Source organism: Bombina bombina, chromosome 4, assembly GCF_027579735.1.
Source record: "Bombina bombina isolate aBomBom1 chromosome 4, aBomBom1.pri, whole genome shotgun sequence".
NCBI classification, from domain to species: Eukaryota; Metazoa; Chordata; class Amphibia; order Anura; family Bombinatoridae; genus Bombina; species Bombina bombina.
In genome coordinates, this window is record NC_069502.1 from 103,413,819 (window position 1) to 103,426,169 (window position 12,351).

Here is a 12,351-nt window from a genome sequence, read left to right on the forward strand (position 1 = left end):
TGATTGAACGCTGTATAAAAGAGATAGATGATATTCCTAGACAAACTATCCTTAAAGGGGAATACAATAAAAACAAGAGACAGGAGAAGAATAAAAATAAACGTATGATTTTTATATCTAGATTTAACCCTTTAAGTAATAGGATCAATAAGGTCATTAAAAAACACTGGCCCATTATTAAGGATTTGAATCCTAATGTTATGGATTTTCAAGAGACACCAATGCCTGCATACAGGCGATGTAAGAACATTAAAGATTCATTAATAAAAGCTGAAATAGGTTCAAATAAGAGACAAGTTCAAACAGTGTTATCTACTCCTAAACTAGGTTGTTTCCCCTGTCTTAATTGCTGTAATTGTAATAATATCATCAGAGGAGATAGTTTTGTACACCCCCTTAATGGAAGGAAATATAAAATACCAGGCTTTTTTACTTGCAATTCTGATTACATCATTTATTTAATAAAATGTCCTTGTTCTAAAATTTACATAGGAGAGTTGACTAGGAAAATAAGAGATAGAATAAATGAACATAAATCAAACATAGGTTGTGGCATTAAAGAAGCCCCTGTTTCCAACCATTTTTTGATTGCTGGCCATAGTATTTCTCAATTGAGATTTCAGATCATTGAGCAAGTTAAGAGACCAAGAAGAGTTGGTAATAGACAGAAATTGCTAAAAAGTAGAGACTTTTTGGATTTATACTTTGCAATCCCTTATTCCATATGGAATGAATAAAGAGATAGACTGGAATATTACAATGTAAACACATTTTATTTGATGTTGATTACAGATAGTATCATTCCTTAGAGTAGGTGTGTTATTTTGCTAAGATTATGTATATAATCCATTTGTATCTAATTCTTAGGTATATATATTTTTCTTGTGTCTGTGCATTTTTTCATATATTCAGAGAATATCTATAGGAACAGATGTTTGTATATATAGTCATCCTTCCTTTCTGTGAATTTTCCAATGCCTAGATTTAGAGTTTGGCGGTAGCGGTGAAAACCAGCGTTAGAGGCTCCTAACGCTGGTTTTAGGCTACCGCCGGTATTTGGAGTCAGTCAGGAAAGGGTCTAACGCTCACTTTTCAGCCGCGACTTTTCCATACCGCAGATCCCCTTACGTCAATTGCGTATCCTATCTTTTCAATGGGATCTTCCTAACTCCGGTATTTAGAGTCGTGTCTGAAGTGAGCATTAGAATTCTAATGACAAAACTCCAGCCGCAGAAAAAAGTCAGTAGTTAAGAGCTTTCTGGGCTAACGCCGGTTCATAAAGCTCTTAACTACTGTGCTCTAAAGTACATTAACACCCATAAACTACCTATGTACCCCTAAACCGAGGTCCCCCCACATCGCCGCCACTCGATTACATTTTTTTAACCCCTAATCTGCCGACCGCCACCTACGTTATACTTATGTAACCCTAATCTGCTGCCCCTAACACCGCCGACCCCTATATTATATTTATTAACCCCTAACCTGCCCCCCACAACGTCGCCGCCAGCTACCTACAATAATTAACCCCTAATCTGCCGACCGCCACCTACATTATACTTATGTACCCCTAATCTGCTGCCCCTAACACCGCCGACCCTTATATTATATTTATTAACCCCTAATCTGCCCCCCTCAACGTCGCCTCCACCTGCCTACACTTATTAACCCCTAATCTGCCGAGCGGACCGCACCGCTACTATAATAAAGTTATTAACCCCTAATCCGCCTCACTCCCGCCTCAATAACCCTATAATAAATAGTATTAACCCCTAATCTGCCCTCCCTAACATCGCCGACACCTAACTTCAATTATTAACCCCTAATCTGCCGACCGAATCTCGCCGCTACTGTAATAAATGGATTAACCCCTAAAGCTAAGTCTAACCCTAACCCTAACACCCCCCTAAATTAAATATAATTTAAATCAGATTGAGATCGCATTCTATTGGCTGTTCCAATCAGCCAATAGAATGCGAGCTCAATCTGATTGGCTGATCGGATCAGCCAATCGGATTGAACTTGATTCTGATTGGCTGATTCCATCAGCCAATCAGAATTTTCCTACCTTAATTCCGATTGGCTGACAGAATCCTATCAGCCAATCGGAATTCGAGGGATGCCATCTTAGATGACGTCCCTTAAAGGAACCGTCATTCTTCAGTTGGACATCGCCCGAAGAAAATGGGTCCGCGCTGGAGGTCTTCACGATGGAGCCGGTCCTCATCGGATGAAGATAGAAGATGCCGCTTGGAAGAAGATGGTTGCCGGTCCAGATCTACTCTTCTTCCCGGATAGGATGAAGACTTTGGACCCTCTTCTGGACTTCTTCAGCCGTCCGATGATGGATGTCTAGCCCCCGCTTGGGCTTGGATGAAGATTTTGGAGCCAGGACGGATCGGTGTACCCGGTGAGGTGAAGATAAGGTAGGAACATCTTCAGGGGCTTAGTGTTAGGTTTATTTAAGGGGGGTTTGGGTTAGATTAGGGGTATGTGGGTGGTGGGTTGTAATGTTGGGGGGGGTATTGTATGTGTTTTTTTTACAGGCAAAAGAGCTGAATTCTTTGGGGCATGCCCCGCAAAGGGCCCTGTTCAGGGCTGGTAAGGTAAAAGAGCTTTGAACTTTTGTAATTTAGAATAGGGTAGGGCATTTTTTTATTTTGGGGGGCTTTGTTATTTTATTAGGGGGCTTAGAGTAGGTGTAATTAGTTTAAAATTGTTGTAATATTTTTCTAATGTTTGTAAATCTTTTTTTTATTTTTTGTAACTTAGTTCTTTTTTATTTTTTGTACTTTAGTTAGTTTATTTAATTGTATTTATTTGTAGATATTGTATTTAATTAATTTATTGATAGTGTAGTGTTAGGTTTAATTGTAACTTAGGTTAGGATTTATTTTACAGGTAATTTTGTAATTATTTTAACTATTTTAGCTATTAAATAGTTCTTAACTATTTAATAGCTATTGTACCTGGTTAAAATAAATACAAAGTTACCTGTAAAATAAATATAAATCCTAAAATAGCTATAATATAATTATAATTTATATTGTAGCTATATTAGGATTTATTTTACAGGTAAGTATTTAGCTTTAAATAGGAATAATTTATTTAATAAGAGTTAATTAATTTCGTTAGATTTAAATTATATTTAATTTAGGGGGGTGTTAGTGTTAGGGTTAGACTTAGCTTTAGGGGTTAATACATTTATTAGAATAGCAGTGAGCTCCAGTCGGCAGATTGGGGGTTAATGTTTGAAGTTAGGTGTTGGCGATGTTAGGGAGGGCAGATTAGGGGTTAATACTATTTATTATAGGGTTAGTGAGGCGGATTAGGGGTTAATAACTTTATTATAATAGCGGTGCGGTCCGCTCGGCAGATTAGGGGTTAATAAGTGTAGGCAGGTGGAGGCGATGTTGTGGGGGGCAGATTAGGGGTTAATAAATATAATATAGGGGTCGGCGATGTTAGGGCAGCAGATTAGGGGTACATAGGGATAATGTAAGTAGCGGCGGTTTACGGAGCGGCAGATTAGGGGTTAATAATAATATGCAGGGGTCAGCAATAGCGGGGGCGGCAGATTAGGGGTTAATAAGTGTAAGGTTAGGGGTGTTTAGACTCGGGGTACATGTTAGAGTGTTACGTGCAGACGTAGGAAGTGTTTCCCCATAGCAAACAATGGGGCTGCGTTAGGAGCTGAACGCGGCTTTTTTGCAGGTGTTAGGTTTTTTTCCAGCTCAAACAGCCCCATTGTTTCCTATGGGGGAATCGTGCACGAGCACGTTTTTGAAGCTGGCCGCGTCCGTAAGCAACTCTGGTATCGAGAGTTGAAGTTGCGTTAAATATGCTCTACGCTCCTTTTTTGGAGCCTAACGCAGCCATTCTGTGGACTCTCAATACCAGAGTTATTTAAAAGGTGTGGCCAGAAAAAAGCCAGCGTTAGCTACGCGGGTCGTTACCGACAAAACTCTAAATCTAGCCGCAAGTTTTTTGTAAGATTGATAATGACCTTTTTTAACCACTAGATGGTGCTAAACAGTTTTATTCTGAAATAGAATGTTTAAAATTCACCTGTAAAGGTAATTATCACCTCCCCAAGGTGGGCATATAAGGAGTGGTCTAAGGTCTTGTTTTTATATTACATGATTAAGGTCACCTGACCGAAATGTGATGTTATTGTGCTGTGTTTGGTGATGTCCCAATAAAGTTATACTTTTAACTTACCTTTTGGATGGTGCTGTTCTATCTGTGGATTTGAAAGTTTTTATAATAACAATCTAGAGAATTAGAGTAAATACCATATAAGTCCATAACACAATATCCCAGTGATAAAAAAATAATACAGATTTTAGTCTCAAATAAGTAAACTAAATGTTCACTTTGATAATTGTTGTGATTTCCATAAATGTAGAGTAATGTATGACCTTTTGAATACTTTATGCATAAATTAGGCAAATAAGCAGTAGAAATATATAGTTTCTCATCCTGCCATAAAAGAATATTAAACAGTGCTCCTAAAGTAAAAACAAATATGTTAAATTAAAGTAAACATAAAAAGAAACAGATTGTGTAAAAACAGCAAACAACTTGCTTGTTTTCTTGTAAAATGAGTACTTAGAAATCCTCATTGTTGCCCCTACCCTCAGGAAGGTAAGAGAGAAGACATGTTTTGAACTTACGTAAGTTGCATTCTGCCTCTAATGAGCAAGAGCAAAACAGACTTACTATCTCTCTAGCATTATCTGAATAGTATACCAGCTCAAGTAACTCTAGAAGATTTATGACATCAAGCTAGATTAGCCTTCCTGTAGAGACCACAGCCTCCTTGTAAGGCTGTGATGGAAAATAACTGACACTTTAAAAATGAAGTTAAAAAAGAAGAAATTAAATGTAAAATCCTTTTAAAATGATGTAAAATACAAATTGCAATGGTTTCTATTAAATTTTACCCACTGCTTAGTGTATTTTGTATTACAAAAGATGAAACAGACTGTTTAACATGTCTATAAGGAGAAAAATACCATAATGTTTATGTTTTAAAAGGTACTAGACTTATGTTCTGAATACTTTTAGGGTTTGTAGAGACTTGCCACTCAAGCTTGAATCCCAACATTCAGCAAAGCCAAACGCTATGTATATGTGAAAAATTAAATATATTATTTATTAACTGCTAAATGTAAAGGGACATTAAAATAAGTGAAAGGGGTGAAAATTATGCTTATTTATCTATTTATTAAAATATTGTAAAATAATTTTGAAGCTTAAAGAAATGCGCATTTATTTACTCCTGATACTGACGCATCATTTGTTCATTGGATGACAATATCTCTAGTGATGGATTAAAAAACACCCCTTAGTAAGATTAAAAATGTCATTTTATAAGCACTAGAATATTTCTCATTCACTGAAATGATTCTGCATATAAATGATTATAATTGCATACAAATTATTTTGATTAAAGGGATATGAAAGTCAAACTTAAACTTGCATGATTCAGTTAGAGCATCTAATTTTAAGACACTTTTAAATTCACTTCTATTTTTAAATGTACTTTGTTATCTTGGTATTCCTTGTTCAAAAAGAATACGCATATATTCTACACTAGTGGGAGCTGCTGCTAATTGGTGCCTGCACACATTTGTCTCTTGTGATTGGCTAACTAGATGGGATCATCTAGCTGCCAGCAGTGCAATGCTGTTACTTCAGCAGAGGATAAAAATAGAATGAAGCACATTTAAAAATAGAAGTAAATTGGAAATTGTTTGTTCTATCCAAATCATGAAAGAAAAATTTGGTGTTTTCTATCCCTTTAAGAGATGGGTTCTAGGAATATAAGAGATGGTAAAAATAAAAATGGAAGCACATTTAGAATAATGGCTAAAAGCAGCAATGGCAAAAGAGCAGGTAGAATGAAAAAAAAGGAAAATTTTGCTGCTCTAACAAAAGTGGTGGCAGAGAAAACAAATTTTCGAAATTTTGCAGTTTGAACATTTTTAGTAGAAGACATTGCCAGGAGCACACATACACAATTGTGCTTCATTGCACTCCGTGGTCTCAGAGAAGAAGATGTTTGCACAATCTAAGATGACGGCCAAACCATGTGACCAACACACTTCTCTTAAACAATTGTTAGTCTAGGTCACAGCAGCAGTTAACACAAGTTTCACATCTGTAACATAACATAACAAAATTAGTGGCAAAAAGCAATATAGCTGCCAAACCATATGAATATTGCATGAGAAGTATCACAGTATTAGAGGGTACAAACATGATTTTAAAGAGTTTAGCACAAGCAGATTATAAGCAATAGAAAAAGTGGTGCAATAAAAAAAAGGAACAAGCAAACAAAAAAAAAAATAATAATCCTAACAATAACAATAGGTTGTCCAGCAACTAAGCAACTAAGGCCTAGATTTGGAGTTTTGTCGGTAACGACCCGCGTAGCTAACGCCGGCTTTTTTCTGGCCGCACCATAAAAATAACTCTGGTATTGAGAGTCCACATAAAGGCTGCGTTAGGCTCCAAAAAAGGAGCGTAGAGCATATTTAACGCAGCTTCAACTCTCGATACCAGAGTTGCTTACGCAAGCGGCCAGCCTCAAAAACTTGCTCGTGCACGATTCCCCCATAGAAAACAATGGGGCTGTTTGAGCTGAAAAAAAACCTAACACCTGCAAAAAAGCCGCGTTCAGCTCCTAACGCAGCCCCATTGTTTGCTATGCGGAAACACTTCCTACGTCTGCACCTAACACTCTAACATGTACCCCGAGTCTAAACACCCCTAACCTTACACTTATTAACCCCTAATCTGCCGCCCCCCGCTATCGCTGACCCCTGCATATTATTATTAACCCCTAATCTGCCGCTCCGTAAACCGCCGCTACTTACATTATCCCTATGTAGCCCTAATCTGCTGCCCTTACATCGCCGACCCCTATATTATATTTATTAACCCCTAATCTGCCCCCCACAACGTCGCCTCCACCTGCCTACACTTATTAACCCCTAATCTGCCGACCGGACCTGAGCGCTACTATAATAAAGTTATTAACCCCTAATCCGCCTCACTAACCCTATCATAAATAGTATTAACCCCTAATCTGCCCTCCCTAACATCGCCGACACCTAACTTCAATTATTAACCCCTAATCTGCCGACTGGAGCTCACCGCTATTCTAATAAATGTATTAACCCCTAAAGCTAAGTCTAACCCTAACACTAACACCCCCCTAAATTAAATATAATTTACATCTAACGAAATTAATTATCTCTTATTAAATAAATTATTCCTATTTAAAGCTAAATACTTACCTGTAAAATAAATCCTAATATAGCTACAATATAAATTATAATTATATTATAGCTATTTTAGGATTAATATTTACTTTACAGGTAACTTTGTATTTATTTTAACCAGGTACAATAGCTATTAAATAGTTAAGAACTATTTAATAGCTAAAATAGTTAAAATAATTACAAAATTACCTGTAAAATAAATCCTAACCTAAGTTACAATTAAACCTAACACTACACTATCAATAAATTAATTAAATAAACTACCTACAATTACCTACAATTAACCTAACACTACACTATCAATAAATTAATTAAATACAATTCCTACAAATAAATACAATTAAATAAACTTGCTAAAGTACAAAAAATAAAAAAGAACTAAGTTACAAAAAATAAAAAAAATATTTACAAACATAAGAAAAATATTACAACAATTTTAAACTAATTACACCTACTCTAAGCCCCCTAATAAAATAACAAAGGCCCCCAAAATAAAAAAATGCCCTACCCTATTCTAAATTACTAAAGTTCAAAGCTCTTTTACCTTACCAGCCCTGAACAGGGCCCTTTGCGGGGCATGCCCCAAGAAGTTCAGCTCTTTTGCCTGTAAAAAAAAACATACAATACCCAAGCCCCCCAACATTACAACCCACCACCCACATACCCCTAATCTAACCCAAACCCCCCTTAAATAAACCTAACACTAAGCCCCTGAAGATCTTCCTACCTTATCTTCACCATACCAGGTTCACCGATCGATCCAGAAGAGCTCCTCCGATGTCCTGATCCAAGCCCAAGCGGGGGGCTGAAGAGGTCCATGATCCGGCTGAAGTCTTCATCCAAGCGGGGCAGAAGAGGTCTTCCATCCGATTGAAGTCTTCATCCAAGCGGGATCTTCTATGGTCATCCATCCGGAGCGGAGCGGCAGGATCCTGAAGACCTCCGACGCGGAACATCCATCCTGGCCGACGACTGAACGACGAATGACGGTTCCTTTAAATGACGTCATCCAAGATGGCGTCCCTCGAATTCCGATTGGCTGATAGGATTCTATCAGCCAATCGGAATTAAGGTAGGAATATTCTGATTGGCTGATGGAATCAGCCAATCAGAATCAAGTTCAATCCGATTGGCTGATCCAATCAGCCAATCAGATTGAGCTCGCATTCTATTGGCTGTTCCGATCAGCCAAGAGAATGCAAGCTCAATCTGATTGGCTGATTGGATCAGCCAATCGGATTGAACTTGATTCTGATTGGCTGATTCCATCAGCCAATCAGAATATTCCTACCTTAATTCCGATTGGCTGATAGAATCCTATCAGCCAATCGGAATTCGAGGGACGCCATCTTGGATGACGTCCCTTAAAGGAACCGTCATTCTTCAGTTGGACGTCGCCGGAAGAAGATGGGTCCGCGGTGGAGGTCTTCAGGATGGAGCCGGTCGTCATCGGATGAAGATAGAAGATGCCGCTTGGATCAATATGATTGCCGGTCCGGATCGCCTCTTTTTCCCGGATAGGATGAAGACTTTGGAGCCTCTTCTGGAACTCTTCAGCCACCGGATGATGGATCGCCAGCCCCCGCTTGGGTTGGATGAAGATTTTGGAGCCAGGACGGATCGGTGATACCTGGTGAGGTGAAGACAAGGTAGGATGATCTCCAGGGATTTAGTGTTAGGTTTATTTAAGGGGGGTTTGGGTTAGATTAGGGGTATGTGGGTGGTGGGTTGTAATGTTAGGGGGGTATTGTATGGTTTTTTTTACAGGCAAAAGAGCTGAACTTCTTGGGGCATGCCCCGCAAAGGGCCCTGTTCAGGGCTGGTAAGGTAAAAGAGCTTTGAACTTTAGTAATTTAGAATAGGGTAGGGCATTTTTTATTTTGGGGGTCTTTGTTATTTTATTAGGGGGCTTAGAGTAGGTGTAATTAGTTTAAAATTGTTGTAATATTTTTCTTATGTTTGTAAATATTTTTTTATTTTTTGTAACTTAGTTCTTTTTTATTTTTTGTACTTTAGTTAGTTTATTTCATTGTATTTATTTGTAGGTATTGTATTTAATTTATTTATTGATAGTGTAGTGTTAGGTTTAATTGTAGGTAATTGTAGGTATTTTATTTAATTTATTTATTGATAGTGTAGTGTTAGGTTTAATTGTAACTTAGGTTAGGATTTATTTTACAGGTAATTTTGTAATTATTTTAACTAGGTAACTATTAAATAGTTCTTAACTATTTAATAGCTATTGTACATGGTTAAAATAATTACAAAGTTGCCTGTAAAATAAATATTAATCCTAAAATAGCTATAATATAATTATAATTTATATTGTAGCTATATTAGGATTTATTTTACAGGTAAGTATTTAGCTTTAAATAGGAATAATTTATTTAATAAGAGATAATTAATTTCGTTAGATGTAAATTATATTTAACTTAGGGGGGTGTTAGTGTTAGGGTTAGACTTAGCTTTAGGGGTTAATACATTTATTAGAATAGCGGTGAGCTCCAGTCAGCAGATTAGGGGTTAATAATTGAAGTTAGGTGTCGGCGATGTTAGGGAGGGCAGATTAGGGGTTAATACTATTTATTATAGGGTTAGTGAGGCGGATTAGGGGTTAATAACTTTATTATAGTAGCGGTGCGGTCCGCTCGGCAGATTAGGGGTTAATAAGTGTAGGCAGGTGGAGGCGACGTTGAGGGGGGCAGATTAGGGGTTAATAAATATAATATAGGGGTCAGCGGTGTTAGGGGCAGCAGATTAGGGGTACATAAGGATAACGTAGGTGGCGGTCGGCAGATTAGGGGTTAAAAAAAATGAATAGAGTGTCGGCGATGTGGGAGGACCTCGGTTTAGGGGTACATAGGTAGTTTATGGGTGTTAGTGTACTTTAGAGTACAGTAGTTAAGAGTTTTATAAACCGGCGTTAGCCCAGAAAGCTTTTAACTACTGACTTTTTTCCTGCGGCTGGAGTTTTGTCGTTAGATGTCTAACGCTCACGACTCTAAATACCGGAGTTAGAAAAATCCCATTGAAAAGATAGGATACGCAATTTACGTAAGGGGATCTGCGGTATGGAAAAGTCGCGGCTGAAAAGTGAGCGTTAGACCCTATTTTGAGTGACTCCAAATACCGGAGGTAGCCTAAAACCAGCGTTAGGAGCCTCTAACGCTGGTTTTCACGGCTAACGCCAAACTCCAAATCTAGGCCTAAGTTTCTTGGCCACCTAAAGATGGACAATATGCAATAAAAGGTCAGATCAAGGATATAAACTAGAAAAGAAGAATGGGTAAAGCTTAACATTCTTAAAACCATACAAATTTTAGAGAAATTAACATATGAGAGACGCGACCCTAGCACTATTATTTAATATTACCTTAAGTGAACAATGGTTAATTATAGAGCAGAAAATAAAAATATGCATTGTAAACAGGAAGCAGGATAAATTACAAAATTGATGGAACCAAATTAGTTGGTCAGCAGGATATACAAGCAGTGATAACTAGTGGGAACACATATATATATATAAAGACAGATATGGCCAGCAGGATACATAGACAGCTAAGATTAACAGCATTCACAGCCACTATTTGTCAGCAGGACCAAGAAGCAGTTGGAGAGCTTAGTCCAACATTATACATAGGTAGTTATAACCAGCATTATACATAGACAGCATTGGTTAGAGGCATTTACACCCATTAGTGACATGCAGAGACATATGGAAAAAGAATGATACCAGGTCAGGAAAAACTAGAACATTAAGAACAACAAAGAGTGCACATAGAATTTAGTTATTGTTAGTATATAATGTGACCTATAGCAGGCCAAAATAACATAATATCTTAACTTGAGCACAGGTGAAATAAACACCTGATAGGTGAGAAAATGTTAGTAACCTTGGTTACTGATCAGCTAATTATTTCACCTTAGCTCTAGTTCATATATCATAGAATCCTGACCTGTCAGCAGTACTTGAGGGCTGAATTTGAGAAACACTACTTTGCAGAATGACATAATGGGTGAGAGCAGTTTAGTAACCATGGTTACTGATCAGCAATTATTTCCCCTCTGCTCTAGTTCATATATCATGAAAATCTGACCTGTTAGGGGTACTTGATGGCTGGATTTGAGAAAGCTGAAGGAGAGAAACACCGGTCCAAGCAACTTCCAATCGTATCCAATCCGGCAGCAGAAATAAAGCCGCTAAACAAAAGGTCATCCACAGTCCTCCAAGCCAACACAGAGTGCCATAGCAGTGTCAGAGTCAGACCACAGCAGTACAAACCTGAAAAAAGGGGAAAGCAGGCACTACTGAGAGGTGCTGTATTAAACAAAATCAAAATTTATTTAGCAAGAGTTAAAAGTCCATTGCAGGAGCACACAGACATATAACGACAGGTCAGACTGACAACAGGCAAGATGACTGACGCGTTTCGTATCCCTTTGTGGTGATTATTCAAAGACATAAGGATTACACTAGGAAAGCCCCTTATATGTGACAAACCTATGAACTATTGGCCAATGAAAGGCCGTAAAAAAACTAACAATTAAAACAGATATAGAATACAGGTAAATGATAATTAACAGGAATTCAAGTGTACCAGGCAGATCCAATTAACAATATAATATATTATATAAAGTTAACAAAATACAGATAAAGAATTTTCAGTACTCATATATGGCACTAAATATAAATACATAATGTGATACAGATGTAAAAAACCAAATAGCATGAACCATGTGTACAATTAATAATAATAATAATAATAATAATAATAATAATAATAATAATTAAGTATTGTGGGACACCTAACTGATGGAAACAAATAATAAAGAGGAATCAGTGATAAAAATAATGTAAATGATATACGGAGTATGACACTAAACAACATTAGATACCCAAATATATAATATGGGAATTAGTTGTCAATAAAATAATTAATGTTGGGGGCAGAGCTAGCTGCCATACTAAGCAGATGCACAGTGTGTGAGCTCCGTGCATCTTAGCTTAAAAAAGTTGAATTTGTCCGGTATTTGCTGATATAATTGCCCTTTTAGTGCA